We start from the raw sequence: 17,504 nt of genomic DNA on the forward strand, positions 1-17,504 counted from the left end.
TTCAATCTTTTTTGGAAACTGACTAAGATATCGTTTGAATTCTTGACAAGAGTCCATACAATTATGAACCAGAATTCTTTGGGAACCTTGCCAAAATTCCGACAAACCTCCCAAGAAATCTAAGCAAGAAAAGAATGTTAGTAGTGAGTTGAGTGGATTTGAAAGAAATTTACCTTATATTCCACATATAATATATATTTAAATTTTTGCATTTGCAAAGTAGATTGCAAAAAAGGTTGGATATTTTTTCTTCACACAAATGGAAAATTTCTCTTAATTATTCTAAAACTCAACTAATAATATTCCCACAAAAACCAAAAGCTCTTTATTTGAAACCTTCAAGTAAACATGTTGTCACGATGAGAGGGGTTTCAATAAATTGGTCAGATGAAGTTAAGTATCTAGGGCTCATGCTAGATAAAAATTAAACGTTCAAAAATCACATAGAGGGCATTCAAGCCAATTGTAACAAATACATAAAATGTCTGTATCCACTTATTAATATAAAATCGAATATTTGTCAAAAGAACAAGCTTTTGATCTTCAAACAAACTTGCAGGCCAGCCATGTTGTATGCTGTACCAATATGAACTGTTATTATACCAGAAGATTCAAAATAAACATTTTAAAATGATTCTGGAGCTTCCTCCCTGGTATATTACTAATGAGTTACATACAATATCCAATGTTGAAACATTGGAACTAATGTTAAATTACATTATTAATTATTTTAGATAAAAACCGTTGCAATCTTCTATTGCCACGATCAATGCGTTATATAGCTAGGTTAAGTTAGGTTAAGATAATTAAAAGCGTTTTTTTTCTTATTAACAGGTGAAATTAACTCACCTGTTAAAAATCTGAGCTGCCACGGCAAATGAAATGTATTATGTTGTTAACCAAATGGTAATAAAAAAACATAATAATCCTTTAAGGGCCGTGTTACCAGAATAGTGGAAGGAAAATCTCTCGCCGTTTTTCATTTATGTCATTTGAAAACACTGTCCTTCTCACCTCACCATTCATAAAGTGATCCGGAGAGCGACGACTCTTCTCTCGCCAATCTCAATCTCTCGAATTCCGCCACCCTACTTGCCATCAATCCTTTTCTGTTTCGCGCCACCAGCAAGCCCGGCGTGCACATGTTGCTTCGTTTCGCTCCGTTTGAACACCTTTTAAACTCCCTTTAGTCGTCGGGCTCTCCGGCCTGCTGTTTGGTCTTTATTTTTCATCATTCCCTTTTATTCGAATCCAGTTTGCTTCCCCCTTCGCAACACTGACGACGACAATACCCTCTATGTGTGTGCATTCAGTTTTCAAATTATAATCGCTCCATAATTGCCTCGGTACGACAGGTTACCAACTTTTTTGTAGGTATGTGTCTGGAAGTGTATTGACCATCGACTGGAGATGGCGACGCCGTCGATTAGATGCGGCTGATAGTTCCGCATTCGATAAAATTACCCAAAAAAATGGAAACAAGTTAATTGCGTGCCCTGTTGCACTTGATGGAGAGCCAAAAAAAATAAAGGGATGCATGCTCTTGGCTACTGTTTTGCAACGATCGATCGACTTGCATGATGAATAAAACATTGTATGATATATGAGGCACAGCTCCTCGGGCCAATCGCAAATCAAAAACTTGTATCTGAAAACTACATTCCATAACCGGGTAATGATAGGTTCTAGCTGCCTGGCTTTCACCAAAGCGTGAATAATTCTGAACACGGATATTCACGGTTAAGGTTCGCAGTAATTACCGGGAAAGCACTGATTCAATCGTTTGGCACCACTGACAAAAAATTATCTCTCTCTCTCAATTGGGTTTCTCTTCTCTTCATCGACATAACACGCTTGAAAGTTTCCACACACAAAAGTACAACGGCAAAATTCAATCGCACGAAAGTTCAAATTCAAGTAATAACCAAAAATCGTTGACATTAATTTTTCATAATTCGTTCTATCTGCATACATCGATTTTTCTTCATCGTTGTTCTCCTTGCATAATTGCAGAAAACTTATACACATTTCGTAGCATGTTTTCGTGCTGCAGGGTACAATTTTGCTATATCTTACTGCATGAACAAGAAATATTACAGATTTTTCTTAGTTAGCGAAAAATAGAATTGAAGAAAAATTGCTCATGTCAGTTAAGCCCTAATGAAGGAACAATGTCTATTTGATGGACGGTACACTTTTGTGTCAAAAGTTTTGAGGGTGTGATTTTCATCGATCGATGAAACTCAGCCTTATCGGCCAAACGATTGTATGTCGGTGTCTCGTCCGTTCATTTATTCACAGCCAGGGTGGCCAGTTTTGGCGATTTCTCGATAGTCGGCCTTACCTTCCTTTCCATAAACCTCTTCAATAAACTACCGATGTTTTTACCGAAAAGTACAAATAAATTTTATTTATCTTTTTTTATATAAATAAACTGTATTACTGAAGGTTTCTATTCTAAGTTAAACAAAATTTCATACTTGAAACTTTCTGTTCCCTGATTTTAGAATACCGAAATATAAGTTTTGTGTCAGAGAGTTCTTTGAAATTGTGCCACGGTATTTTTGTAGCATTTTTCATCATAATCTTTCATGATTTCGAATATTCATGAATCTAAATAACCATCCAGGAGCTTTTCAATTGATTATTTCCAATTTTTAAATATTTTCTTGAAAATAATGAGGGGTAATTTTCTGGAAGAATTCTTGGCGAAATCCTCAAAACAAATATTTGTAATATTTTTCCCAGGATGCGAAACTTCTGGATCTATTTGTAGAGAAGTTTCTGGATGAATTTATGGAGTAGGGATTTCCCGAAAGTTTGTACATAAAACTTCAAAGGACTTCCAGCTATATTAAATTCTGAAGGAATTTCTGTAAAAATCAATAAGAATTAACGCTAATCATAACAGAAGTTTGAACAAATTCTTGGGACAATAAATTTATAAATCTATCACCCCTGAATAATTTTCCACATTAATGCATGGAATAATAAGAGAAGAAATTACCCAAAAATATACATGAACAAACTTCTGAGAAAAGTTTTCATCTTTGAACTTCTTGAAAAAGTCGTAATAAATCCTTGAAGCATGATGAATTTCTCAAACAACGGAAACAATGGAATTGCCTAGAGAAACTTTTAGAAAGCTTTAAAATATTGATGGTACTTTTGACCATAAGGAGGTTATTTAGGTGTGTATAGAATAAGTATTCTCTGGTATTCCTGGAGAGTACACTTGAAAACTTTTGGGATTCTTTGATCATAAAACTTAAAAGCAAAAAGATTGGTATTTTGTTATTCTTTATTTTATGACGAATTTTCTTTTCAAAAGTGCTTTTTATAAGTTCTTGCTTTTAATAATTGCAATTTTATTCAAAAAAAAATTCAAGTATGATTTAAATATTTTTTTTTCTTTGGGCTTTAGAAAACCAAAAATATATTTCATATCTACATTCAATCAAATGAGTCCTGAAAATTAAGATAAACTCTTTTTTATTCTGTTTTATGAACCTACCGATAACTACCGATTTCTATTCATCAAATAAACCGATAACGCAATCCGCAGCCCGGCCAGGAATAGTCATCAAATTGAAACGAGCTCACCATCTCGCAGACGAGCGACAAGCGAAAAAAATAATGATTATTCAATTTTTATCGTAACGGCCTAAAGTGGGCAAATTGGCCGGGCGTGATTTCGCTCGCCGGCCAGCTCGCAGCCGAAGCAAATGTTATGAAATTCAAATTAGTGCATTATCATATTTTGATAATAATTCGGCTTATGGAAGCGCGACGATGACAAGAAAGTGGTCGACCGACAAGCGAAGAATGGATAAACGAACTATAAGAGAGCGAAGGAAGAATGTTCTTGTCGGCAGGCTGTAAATCTTGTCGGATGGCTCCCATTGTTGCGGTCGTCGTTGCTTTCGGGTTCGTGCTGCGACGAGATGCTTAAAGAGGTCATAAAACCATTTGCGCTTCGTCCGTCAGTCGTTCGGATAGTAGTGGGTGGCGAACAAAATGATTTGGGATAGCCGATTTGGGAGACGACAAAAGTGTGCCCCCGAGAAGCCGGTTGATGAAAGTGATAGATCCCGCGTGGGATGAACCGATGATATATGGAGTGCTTTGAGCGATTTTATGGTCAGAAGCTTAGGCGATTCAAATGTAATTGGCGTTGTAATATAACATCTTGTTCGAAGCTATTGCTGATCAAAAACAAGCCTTTTTGAAAGAGATTATTTGAGATTCCAAACTATTCGCCACCATCTGAAGACCCTGATTGTTTCCTTAAACTTTAAATTAGATTAAAGAGTAAGATGGGGCAAAAGTTCGACCTCAATTAAATAAGAAATAGTTAGTTTTAGCAAATATAACATATAACGTTTGTAGCTGCTACTCCGTGATTGACCAGAGCTATCGAAGTTGCACTGAGATTTAATGAATAGGGCTTATGATTAGCTAACCATTCTCAAAGTGCACAAATCGAGAGTTCAAAGTTTAAAAGTTAATAACGGCGCCGGCCACGTCCAATGCGATCACTGAGGAAGGGAAGGAATGTTACTAGAGACCGAATATACCTCTGCATCTCCACAGTTGTCATGGAAAGAATATTGGGTTAGTGGGTAAAGACGAGATCAATGATAAAATCACGGCTATCCGGAATCGCGATATCACTCGAATACGCATTACGTACCAAACGAGTGTGCTTCTTGTCTTTTCGCTCGCTCCCACAAACTATAATAACTAAGAAGTAATGAAATGGACCTGCATGATATAATTACACTGGTTTCAAAATACTCACCCTTATTTAAAATCCGTTGATAGGGAACCTTAGGATGACTTATGCATAATCTGCGAAATAGAACAAGGGGAAGAGACAATGTTTTAATTGTTTGTTTCTTTTATTTTTTAATACTCTAGATACAAAAGCGTTAGATTGGTAAAAGATGTGAAGACATACAATCATTTACAAGATATTTGATGTTTGGTTGTGAAAACGCCTTTTGCAGACATATGAAAATTCCCGGAAAATAATCTATAGAAAATTTTGGAAATACATTTATCAGACGAATATTCGTGAAGAAGTTGTAGCGATTGTTCATTGTTCATAGGCGTAGATTATCTTTTTAAAAAATTTTTCAAGATATTTATGAAGGATATTTAAAAATAAAGCTTTTCTTTAACAACAACTATTCTGAGATTCTAAGTTTCTTCGTGAATCTTTTTCAAATAATTTTACAAAAATGTCACAACCGCTTTGAATCATACTAGAGATCTGTTACAAAATTCTAGAAAAAAATTATGCAGGAATTTCTAGGATCAATCGTTTGAGAATAAGCCAGAACCAGAAACTTTGTTAGTGGTTTGCAAATGATTTAATTACTATTTTTCGAAGGATTACTCCAAAAGTCCACTGTAATACTCTCATCTGTCCAGCTATTCACGAAAGATTTCTGAACAAGTTTGCTGAAGGACTTAACAACAAGGACTTGCTATAAATAGCAAAAGTTCAAACTGCGGTCATTTCGGCAATCCTTGATGGATTGTCTTCAGTTTAGTTCGAATGGAATAATCTGGATGCCTAGTTTCTCGATCAGCATTGGATTTTTCACGAATGTTCACTGGTTTGGAATTATTTCGGTGGATCACTAGGTCATTTAGGGTAAAAATGCCCCTTACTTCCTTTTGATCAGTTTTTACTCAACTAATTAAAATAAATCTGACTTCATTTCAATTCGTTTTTATAGTTTCGACTACGGTCGCTATGTCAGAACTTAATTAGACAATGGGATCTGGTTTGTCCTTCAGTAGTTTTTTTTTGCTATTTTTGGGGACCCTCTTGGAATTGGCCCCAAATAGCCCAATATTAGTTTTCTTTCTAACTGGCAAATCTGGGAATTAAACATTATCATCAAACCTGATTGATGACTAAGTCACTGAATCTGTCATTTAGGTGGTCAATATCGTTCAAATGTCTTTCCACGACCATGTCTGAGTTTTTTTTTTTTTTTTTTACTTAATCATTTATTTAGCAGGCTCAAGCGCCCTTAGGCATTACGGAGCCGGATTGAAAGGATTTATTTACAAAATCATATTTGTTTCTTATAGAACTAAGTTAGTTTTGGGGAACCGTAAAACTCGCGGTTTGGTCGAGGTTAAGGAATACAATCATTTTTGGAAGGGATGGGAATTTTGGTTTACTTGTTGATCTTCAACAGCAGCATGTTGTTGAGGCGTTATTGCTGCTGGTCAACGCAGAGTGGACATGACGACAACCTGTAACGGTACAAACAAACGGGTTTCGAGGGAAACAAGGTGGACATCCAAAAAACGGGAAGGGGTATACGAGGAGGACAAGCGGAACAAAAGGCATATTATCAAACAAAAACGTCGATTTGCTTCAAAAACTTGTAAACAAGTAACATGTAGTCAAAGTCCAGTCTACCCAACACATCTCTAATGTCTTCCTTGTCTAGTTTTCCTCGGGCCCTGAGAGATGTACATAGATTTGATCTGGCAATTTCGTATTCGGGGCAGTACCAGACAACATGGTTGATGTCTTGGTAACCAGCTCCACAACCACATCGATTATTGTCTGCGAGCCCTATTCGATAGAGATGCGAGCCTAACGAGTAGTGGTTGGACATCAGCCGACACATTATTTTGATAAAGTCGCGACTCATGTTCATCCCTTTAAACCACGACTTCTTTGATACCTGCGGGAGAATGGAATGTAACCACCTGCCCAAATCCCCTTTATCCCATTTTTGTTGCCAACTGAGCAAGGTCTGCTGACGAGCAATTGTAAAAAATTCTTCAAAGGCGATTTGTCGATCATAAATATCGCCTTCCATAGCGCCCACCTTGGCGAGTGCGTCCGCTTTCTCATTGCCCGGAATCGAGCAATGCGAGGGGACCCAAACCAAGGTGATGGTATGATTCGACAAAGCACTCAATTTAGATCGTATTTCACGGAGAAAATACGGGGAGTACTTTACCGGCCTCATTGAACGTATAGCCTCGATGGAGCTGAGACTATCCGTAAAAATGAAATATCGATCAGAGGGAAGAGAGGCAATTCGCTCTAATGCATAGTGTATAGCCGCTAATTCTGCGACGTATACTGAACAAGGGTTCTGAAGTTTGTGGGCGGCGCTATGAAATTCGTTGTATACACCAAATCCAGTGGAATCATTTGTTTTTGACCCGTCAGTATAAAACGTTCTGTTGCTGCTGACCTGGCCGAACTTGTTTGCAAAAAATAGTGGTATGACCTCCGATCGGAGCCGATCTGGAATTCCATGGGTTTCTTGCCTCATGGTCAGATCAAAACCTACAGTGGAGTTGGAGAGATTTGGGAAGCAACTACGATTGGGAGCATTCAAAGAAGGGTTAATCTCCAGACTCATGTACCAGTAGTACAGTGTCATGAATTTTGTTTGAGGATTTCGTTCGATTAGCTTTTCAAAATTTTCAATAACCAATGGGTTTAATACCTCACAGCGGATGAGGAACCGGAGGGACAATTCTGCGAAACGATCTGATAAAGGAAGGACTCCTGCTAATACTTCTAAACTCATTGTATGAGTCGAGTTCATACAGCCTAACGCGATTCGAAGACAGCGATACTGGATACGCTCCAGCTTCAGAATGTGTGTTTTCGCGGCGGATTGGAAACAAAAGCTACCGTATTCAAGGACCGAGAGGATTGTAGTGCGGTATAACATTATCAGATCGTCCGGGTGGGCTCCCCACCATGTTCCGGTCAGTGTGCGCATGAAGTTGATTCGTTGTTGGCATTTCTGATACAGATACTTAATGTGCTTTCCCCAAGTGCATTTGGAATCGAACCAGACCCCAAGATACATATGTGAAAGACCCTGAGTTAGTTCCTTACCCATGATTTGAAGCCCCAACTGTGCTGGGACATGCTTCTTAGAAAAGACAACCGACTCAGTTTTCTCCGGAGAGAATTCGATACCCAGCTTTAAAGCCCAAGTAGACAAATTGTCTAGAGTATCTTGCAGTGGTCTTTGCAAATCATCCGCCCCTGGTCCTGTTACGGAAACAACGGCATCATCTGCAAGCTGTCTTAGCGAGCAATTTTCCACGAGACAATCATCAATGTCTCTGACATAAAAATTGTAAAGAAGGGGGCTTAAGCATGAGCCCTGGGGGAGACCCATGTAACTAATTCGTGAAGCTGTTGAGGTACCGTGAGAAAAGCTCATACGTTTCTCAGACAACAAATTGTACAAATAGTTGTTGATTAATGGTGAAAGCCCACAGTCGTGGAGTTGGTCTGAAAGGACATCTATGCATACTGAATCAAAAGCTCCCTTAATGTCCAAAAAAACCGATCCCATTTGCTCCTTTTGAGCATAGGCCAGTTGGATTTCTGTTGAAAGAAGTGCAAGACAGTCGCTCGTTCCTTTGCCTCTGCGGAAACCAAATTGCGTATCTGATAGAAAACCGTTCGATTCAACCCATTTGTCAAGCCGATGAAGAATCATCTTCTCTAACAGCTTGCGTAAACAGGACAGCATCGCGATAGGGCGGTACGAGTTGTAATCCGACGCGGGTTTTCCGGGCTTTTGGATGGCAATCACTCTCACTTGTCTCCAATCATCCGGAACAATGTTGCGTTCCAGAAACTGATTGAATAAGTTCAACAAGCGCCTCTTCGCGACGTCTGGGAGGTTTTTGAGCAAGTTGAACTTAATCCTATCCATTCCTGGGGCAGAATTCTTACATTAAAGGAGAGCAAGTGAGAATTCTAGCATCGAAAAGGGTCTATCAACTTCGTTTCTTTCGGTTGAGTTAACGCGAACCTTTCCGTGTACTGGAACGGAATCAGGACACACTTTCTTGGCGAACTGGAAGATCCACCGAGAAGAGTGTTCTTTGTCTTCATTTACCGCTGTCGCGTTCCGCATTCTTCTACCGACGGTCCATAATGTTGTCATGGAAGTTTCCCTAGAAAGCCCGTTTACGAAATTGCGCCAATATCCTTTTTTCTTCGCTTTGACGAGGCTACCAAACTTGCGTTCAAGAGAGGTATAGCGCTCATAGTTTTCACGAGAACCGCGTTTCCGGTATTCTTTAAACGCGACGGACTTTTCCCGATATACTGCGGTGCACTCATCATCCCACCAAGGGGTGGGTGGCCGTCTTCGAACTTTCGCTCCCGGTATTGGTCGACGCTGTGCTTCAATAGCACTGTTGATAATTAACTCGGATAAAAACTGGTACTCTTCCAACGGAGGAAGAGCATCGACCGACTGCTCGCCATCGGAGATCGCTTCAGCATATTTTCCCCAGTCAATGTGCTTGGTGAGGTCGTATGCTACGTCGATCTGGCGAGCCTGACACGAATCATTGGAAATTGAAATTTTGATAGGCAGGTGATCACTACCATGGGGATCTTGAATTACTTTCCACGTGCAATCCAATGATAATGAGTTCGAACAGATTGAGAGGTCTAAAATACTTGGAGGAGCTGGAGGTTTGATACGTGTTGCTTCCCCAGTGTTTAAAATAGTCAAGTTGAAGTCGTCGCATAGGTCGTATATCAAGGTTGAACGGTTGTCGTCGTACATTGACCCCCAGGCTGTACCGTGTGAATTGAAATCACCTACGATCAACCGTGGGGCTGGCATAGCGCAGCAGATGGCTGTAAGCTCTCTGCGAGATATCCTGGCACTAGGCGGTAGGTACGTACTTGCTATGCTAAAGCTTTTTCCTCGTATAGTAACCTGACATGCAACTACTTCAGTGCCTGTCATCGGGGGAAAATCAATTCTATAAAAGGAGTGGAGCTTGTTGATCCCCAATAATACCCCTCCATAACCATCCCCACGATCTTGGCGAATAATGTTGAAATCGTGGAAAGAGAGATTCTTATCAGAAGTTAGCCATGTTTTACTGAGAGCAAATACGTCACAGCGTGTGCTGTGAACTAAAAACTTAAACGCTTCAATATTTTTAGAAATGCTTCTGCAATTCCACTGTAGGATTTCGACCATATCCCCGACCTCATTGGATGTATTATCCATCGAAAGATATGAACGATTCAAGAATCGGCCATTTTGAAGCCAGTCGCTTCAGACGAGGTTTTATGAAAGAAAGTGCCTTACTAATAAGGTTTCTTATTGCGGGAGAGACTTCCATTACTTCGAAGATGATTTCCACAATCCCGGAAAGCGTTATTTTGTCGGAAGTTTCGACATGTTCTTGTCGAGATGTGAAGATGTTTGTTTGTTGGCTTTCCGAGCGAAAAACTGGGACATCTGGGGTTTTAGATGATCCCGGAAGTGAAGGAAAATCTCCAGGTTTGAATTTAAAACCTGGGGGGGTAACTTTAGTGGTATTTCCGTCACTTCTTGACTTTTTCAGGGAGAGTCGAGAATTCTGTTGAGCAACAGGAACATGAGAAGGCTGCTGACGGTGCCTTCGTGCTATAGCTCGCTTTCGCTTTGTTCCTGTTTGTATAACATTATATTCTTCACCCGCCTCAGAGTCAGAGCCTTGGTCATCATCAGGCAGGGTAGTAAAGAGGTTGTTACTAGCGATAGAGTGGGCTGGTGGAACAACAGTCGGTGCGATCTTCTTTAGCATTTCTGCGTAAGATTGCTTTGACCGTTGTTTTAGAGAGCGTATCTGATGTTTCTCCCGCTCTATAAACTTCGGGCATGCAGTGAGCTCATGTGGAGCTTGACCACAGCATGAACACTTGGGATCAGAACTGCAGGCACCCTGCACATGTAGCTCACCGCATTTTGCGCACCGTGGCTTGTTACAGCAGAAAGGTGATGTATGACCAATTTGCTGGCACTTATCACAGTGCATAACCGTCGGTTTATAAAGGCGAACGGGCAACCGAAGTTTCCCGATCACCAAGTAGTCCGGAAGCGCCGATCCAGAGAAAGTTACACAAAACGAATTCGACGGCTGTTTTGTGCCATCAGGAGCCACCTGGTTCATTTGTCTGGCATCAAGTATGGCGACTGGAGGGACGGCACGGTTTTTAAATCCTCCAACACCAGATTTGATGTCAGCGCAACTCAAAAACGGTTCGGTGACCACTCCTGCGATCTCAATTTCTCGACTTGGAAGGTATACTCTGTACTCCATCGAAAAGAGTTTGTAGGCAACAATCTTATTGGCCTGTTCACGATCACTAACCGTGACACGCAATTTGTCACGACTAGGAGCATCTACTGATTCGATGCCCCGAAACGACTTTGCCAGATCTTTTTCTATTTGCAATTTGTTCAATGGTTTGCCTTTGGGCCGAAAGAAAACCAGAAAGGGACCCTTAGATCCGGGTGGATAGGCTTTTAGGCGGGGGGTCGCTTCCTTAGCAGTACTAGAAGAGGAGGAGAGCACCAGGGGTTGGTTTACATTACGCGTATTGGAGGAGGTATCCATCGGCACTTGAGTACAGGCCAAATATTCATATGACGGTGATTCAATCGATTCACTATCTTCCGAGGGGATAGGGCTAGATGAACCGTTTGTACGGGATGCATATCCTTGCGGGGTGATAGGGAGGGTGGCTGAGACTTCGTTGGTCTCCATTTCCGTGATATTCTGCGGAATCGATGTTAGAACGACATTTGATCGGTTTGGATTTGATTCATCATCCGAGGAAATTTCGTATTGCGACTGACCCCCGCCTTCATCGTTTGGTTCCATTGTGGGGTGAGATTACCCCACCAGGAAGAATTCAAAATCGTATGTGCAATCAATTTTTAGCACCCAGCAAATAGATTTTGAACAATATTTACACTTAAAAATAATAATAATAACGAAATAAAGAACTACTTATTGTAAAATTTAAAGTGCGGTTAAGTTCGTTCGCACTTCAGGTGAATCAATCACCTCAAAACAAAAAAAAAAAACAAAACAAAAATTGAACCAAAAAAAAAAATATAATAATAATAATACTAATAGTAATAGCAGAGGTAGACAAATTTACCTTTAGGTGAATTAATCACCAAAAAAAATGAGGGAAGAAAAAAAAATATTTACAAAAAAAAAGTTCAATAAGAAAATGAACGCAAAAAGGCAACTATACACTGGTAGGTGAGTTGATCACCGGCTAGCGTCGAGAAGGAAGATAGGCGGGCAGACGAAAGAGATCGGCGGAACGAAATAAATACCTATTCATCCAATGTGACCGACTGGCTTCTCTGCACTGCTGTTGTTTTTCGTAAACACGTGCAGATCTGCCGATGGATGTATTGTCCGGGACTTGCTGTTCGAAACGATAGGCACCCGGTAGGCAACACAGCAACTTGATGGTTTGAGGCCTCTTCTGTGCTGCTGTTGCTGATGATGATAATGGTGATGATGATGGCATATATGATGATGACACAATGCTGCGACGGGATGGCCTTCGGTAAAGCTGGACAGTCCAACCAATAGGCTAGGCTAAGGCTGGCTGCTTCCGTGATCCGAAACGCGGATGATCGGTTATTTCAACTGAAATTGTAACACCGTAAAAAACCACGCAACGCGAGGAGAAAAAACGGTTCACTTCGCAGTGAAATCAATTTGCTTCGAACTATAGAGAAACTGCGCAAAACACAACCGATACTGGCTAGCGTTCGGAAAGGAATCCTGTCTGAGTTAACTTCTGCCAATAATGAAGTTAAAAACCCAAATTTCGATAGTTCAAAAGAAAAATAAAGTTGATGTATCATCTGCCGGTTCTAAGAAGGTCCCAGAAATGAACAAACAATACCCAAGGTCAAATTTAGTCTCAGTGACTAACTTAGTTCTCACATATCGTCCGTAGTCCAAACTAGAAAAACAAGTTAAGTTGGTTTCAGATTTATACTAATAAGGGCCGATTTCTTCACCCTTGCTTAGGTTTTAAACCTAGTTTAATCAAATGGGTAAACATGGTTTACGGCTTAAGCGAAGGTGAACAAATCGGCCCCAAGTTAGATAAAAGTAAATTGAAAAGAAAGTTGGGATCATTTTTACCCGACTTGACCTAGTGACCCATAACTCTTGGTCGAAATATCAAAAAATCCAATGAAAACTAGAAAGAACTAGACATCCAGACGATTAAATTCGAATTGTGTCGGAGGCAGTTGTTTAAACTGATAGGGTAGGTGTACCGGTATATGTCATAGTATCACCCCGAATTACACAAATAGACAAAAATCGTTAAGTGTTCGTCAAAAGCTTTGAAATGATACGGAAATATTCATTGCTTCAATAAAATTTGCTCAGAAAATAATGGGAACAATCCTTTTCCTTGAAATGTTTGTTTCTTTGCGCTTTATTTCACCATAGTGTTCCTTAATTCGTCACCCTCTATAAGACAACAAGTGGCGAATTCAGAAACCGCCATTGAAAACATGACGAATACTGGTACAAGTGGTCCAGTATTCGCCACCCCGATTATCATTGCCGTATTCACGGTAATCGTAGGCCATTGGATTTATTTATGAACAATATTTTTTCCTTAGGGTGGCGAATTCTGGAGCACCTACCTAAGCTGGTGCAATGTAATGATAAATTTGCTTTAACATTGCTTCGATTATGAGAAAAAAAATACTGGTGTTGGAAATTTGTAAAACAATGATGATTATTATGGTTTATGGACGAAAGGTTGAAAGACAAAAGTTCGAAAGGACAATAGATCGAAAGACAAAAGGTCGACAAACATTTGCTCGGTGGTTTTTTTTTCGTCTTTGAAAGGAAATTTTTGACTTTTTGTCTCTTATTTTTTGTTCTTTGACTTTCTGTCCTCTTGAACTTTTGTCTTTCGACCTACTACCATAGATTTCATTATTATCCTCTTTATTTCAAATAGAATCTGCATCCTTTGACAGATACGCGTATTTTGACTTCAACCACAGTCTGTGCTTCAACTGTAGGGCGGTCTTCATTGTTGTGTACTAGAATAATTTGCTAACTTGAAGAAATCTGCTTACATTATTTGATTTTCTTTAACTGGACAAACCCTCAAAACTCAAGACGGAAGCTTTGAAGTATTTCCAATGATTTTTTAGACATAAGACGAATTCCATCCACATTGAGTCAAAATGATCAAAAATCGTGCCCGATTTTCCTTAAATAAAAAAGTTTGTCAAGAGAAAAGCTCACATTTCTCTTTACTGATTTATGGGTTTTGATGGTGAATCGTGAATAACTAATAAAATGGCCTGCTTTATTACTTAATTGATACATTTTTGCATCAATCTGGAACTAACTAGAAATTGGCTACTTCTAGAGATGTTATCATGACTCATGGTTCTTATTATATCACCAAAATTTAATTATTTGCTGGAAAAAAAATTGACCAAAAGTTGTTGTTAAAAAAAAAACTTATTCAAAATTTTCCTAATATGAAACTTTTTGGGACAAAGTTTGTTTTCTTTCAAGATCATATGGAAAAATTGACAAAATAATAAGAATGGACCCTTAGAAAAAAAATAAGCTTATATTTTAATATTGTTCTATGTAATGAAAGTCAAGCGTTACTATTTTCACGTCTTTAAAAAACCAAAAAGCCATACTTGTTTTAATTTTGAATCGTGGTTTACGGCCAACCAGCCGAGTGGAAGTTTAACAACTACCGAAAAGCTAAACATTACATATAATTTGCAATTGGATTAATCCAACTAATCCAATTGCAAATTATATGTAATGTTTAGCTTTTCGGTAGTTGTCAAAAAGCCATAACTTTTCGAAATCTCAACTGATTTCTGAGATATTTAAAGGGAAAGCCTTTGATAGCATTCAAACCACCATGACATACAGGGTGTTTGCTTCCTGGTTGCATATTTTTAGGGTAGATAGAGGACCTTGAGACAAGAAAAAGTGTCCATGGAACATAGGGTCGGAAATCACTGCTAAGGGATTTATTCAATATTCGATGTTTTAAAACTGGCTCAATTTTGATTGTCGTTATCTCACTAACCACTTATCAAAAAAATAATCTGAGCTCATGAATGGTAAGCCTAAACCTTTATGCTTCAAAGCCTCTTGGACGAAAAAATTGTATAAAATGTTTTAAGTACATTAATTTTGACATCTTTGAAGCGGACACCCAAAAAAATACGCTTTTTTAAGGTATTTTGCTAGTTTAATGTATGGCAATATCGTTCTGACAAAAAGTGTTCTTCTAGAAAACATTGATCATACTGTTTTCTACCAAACCTCCTTGGAGACCAACATTGGTTGACTTACCGTTTGACCACAATCGATAGGTCAAAATCATGCATAAAACTCATCGAACAGCTGAAATCATCGCCATTATTTCATTAAATTGTGCCTTTGGCAGCCCTTCCTTTTCGCTCTTTCTCTCGCAGCGTCGAATGTTGAATTCGTTTTTGAATCTTCGTTGGACTGGTGAAACCCATCCAGAATCATAGTTCCAGCTACAACCCGATTCAGATTCGACCGAACAAAAATTAGCCTGACGTTGGTTTATTTACATTTTCATCACCGACAAAGCTCACAAAAAGAAAAATGACATAAGACTTCTGGCGTGAGAACGAACGCTGGTATTGTTGTAGTAAGAGGGTAATCGCATCCTCAAATTGCGTTCCATATCTCCGCTGAGGGAAAACATTGGTGCGGAAGTTTGTTTCTAAAATGCGCACAGCGAAGAATTAGTTCTATGCGCAACAATAAAGTTCTCGGCTGGTGTGAGATGAGAACGTATGACGATGCGTGTGATTTAAAATTCCTTGCTGACTTCATATCCTTGCAAAAGGGACGAATGACCTTCGGGTTAAAGTCCCTCTCAAACAACAACAACAATATCCTTGCACTTGCAGTCGTGCTGCGGTGCAACACGGTTGGCGGGAGGGTACGCATGAGTTCGAAAAATAAACTTCACCATGCCATGAAACTGCATGAGATTCATTTCAATATTCATAAGAAGTGTTTGATTTTTCTTTTAGAATATTTTAAGGGTAGCAAATTTGCTTCCTTTCTCTGGCATTACGTCCCAATTGGGACAACGCCTGCTTTTCAACTTCAAGTGTTCTTATGAGCATTTCCACCGTTAATAACTGAGAGATTAAATCATGGGAGAATCCCTGGAGGAACTCATGGAAAAGTCCCATGGGGAATTTTTACACAAATCCCAGGAGGAACTCCTGGAAGAAACCAAGGAGGAACTACTGAAAGAATCCCAGGAGGAACTCCTGAAAGTATCGTAGAAAGAACTCCTAGAAGAATACCGAGAGAAACTCCTGGAAGATTTCCACAAGGAACTCCTGGAAGAATCCCAGAAGGAATTTCAAGAAGAATACCAAGAGTAACTTCTCGAAGAATCCCTGGAGGAACTTCTGGAAGAATCCCTGGATGAACTCCTGGAAGATTCCAGGAGGAAGTCCTGGAAGAATCCTAGGAGCAACTCCTGGAAGAACTCCAGGAGGAACTCCTATGAGAATTCCAGGAGAAACTCCCTGAATGACTCCTAGGATGAATTCCCAGAGGAGGACCTTAAAAAATCCCAGGAGGAACTCCTGGAAGAAACACAGGAGGAACTTCTGAAAAAATCCTAGGAAGAACACCTGGTAGAATAACAGGAGGAACTCCTGGAAGTACCCTAGGAGGAATTCCTTGAAGAATCCCAGGACGAATTCCAAGAAGAATACCAAGAGGAACTTCTGGATGCATCCCAGAAGGCACTCCTGGAAGAATCTCTGGAGGAACTCCTAGAAGAATAGCCAGAGGAACTCCTGGAAGAATCACAGAAGGAACTCCTGGAAGAATCCTTCGAGGAACTCATGGAAGGATCTCAGGGGGAACTCCTGGAAGAATCCAAGGAGGAATTCCTGGAAGAATTCTCGGAGGTACCTGGATATATCCCAAGAGGAACTCTTGGAAGAAACCCAGGAGGAATCCATGGTAGAATCCCAGGAGGAACATCTGAAACAATCTTAGGAGAAACTCCTGGAAATATCCTAGAAAGAACCCCCCCCACCTTGAGGAACTCTTGGAAGGATTTCAGGAGTTTCTTCTGGAAGAATCCTAAAAGGAACTCCTGGAGAAACACAGGAGGAATCTCTGGAAGAATCCCAGGAGGAACATCTGGAAGAATCCCAGGAGAAACTCCTGGAAGTATCCTAGGAAGAACTCCTTTAAGATTCCCAGGAGGAATTCCAAGAAGAATACCAAGTGGAACCCCTGCAAGGATCCCAGAAGGAACTCCTGGAAGCATTCCTGGAGAAATTCCTGGAAGAAGCCTTGAAAAATCTCAGGAGGAAGACTAGAAGAACTCCAGGAGGAACTCCTGGAAGAATAAATGTAGGAACTTCTGGAAGTATCCCTGAAGAAACTCCTGGAAAAATCCCAAGAAGAAATCATGGAAGAATTCCAAGAGAAACTCCCTGAAGAATCCCAGGAGGAACTCCTTGATAAATATCAAGAGGAAAAATCCCAGGAAGAACTCCTGTAAGAAACACAGGAGTAACTCCTGGAAAAATCCCTGGAGGAACTCCTGGATTAATCTCTGGTGGAACTCCTGA

At 39.8% G+C, this 17,504-nt stretch overlaps 1 protein-coding gene across 2 annotated transcripts in view; it reads right to left on the minus strand.

Annotated features, from left to right (window-relative positions):
* LOC5568475 (protein prickle) overlaps positions 1-17,504 on the minus strand; it is a 341,497-nt gene that overhangs the window by 168,148 nt on the left and 155,845 nt on the right. For both annotated transcript variants that reach the window (XM_021840294.1, XM_021840295.1), the window contains one exon: positions 4,802-4,851. The gene's annotated coding sequence lies outside the window, so the exon portion shown is untranslated. The remainder of the gene's footprint in view (positions 1-4,801; positions 4,852-17,504) is intronic.

Source organism: Aedes aegypti, chromosome 2 (genome assembly GCF_002204515.2).
Source record: "Aedes aegypti strain LVP_AGWG chromosome 2, AaegL5.0 Primary Assembly, whole genome shotgun sequence".
Taxonomy (NCBI): Eukaryota; Metazoa; Arthropoda; class Insecta; order Diptera; family Culicidae; genus Aedes; species Aedes aegypti.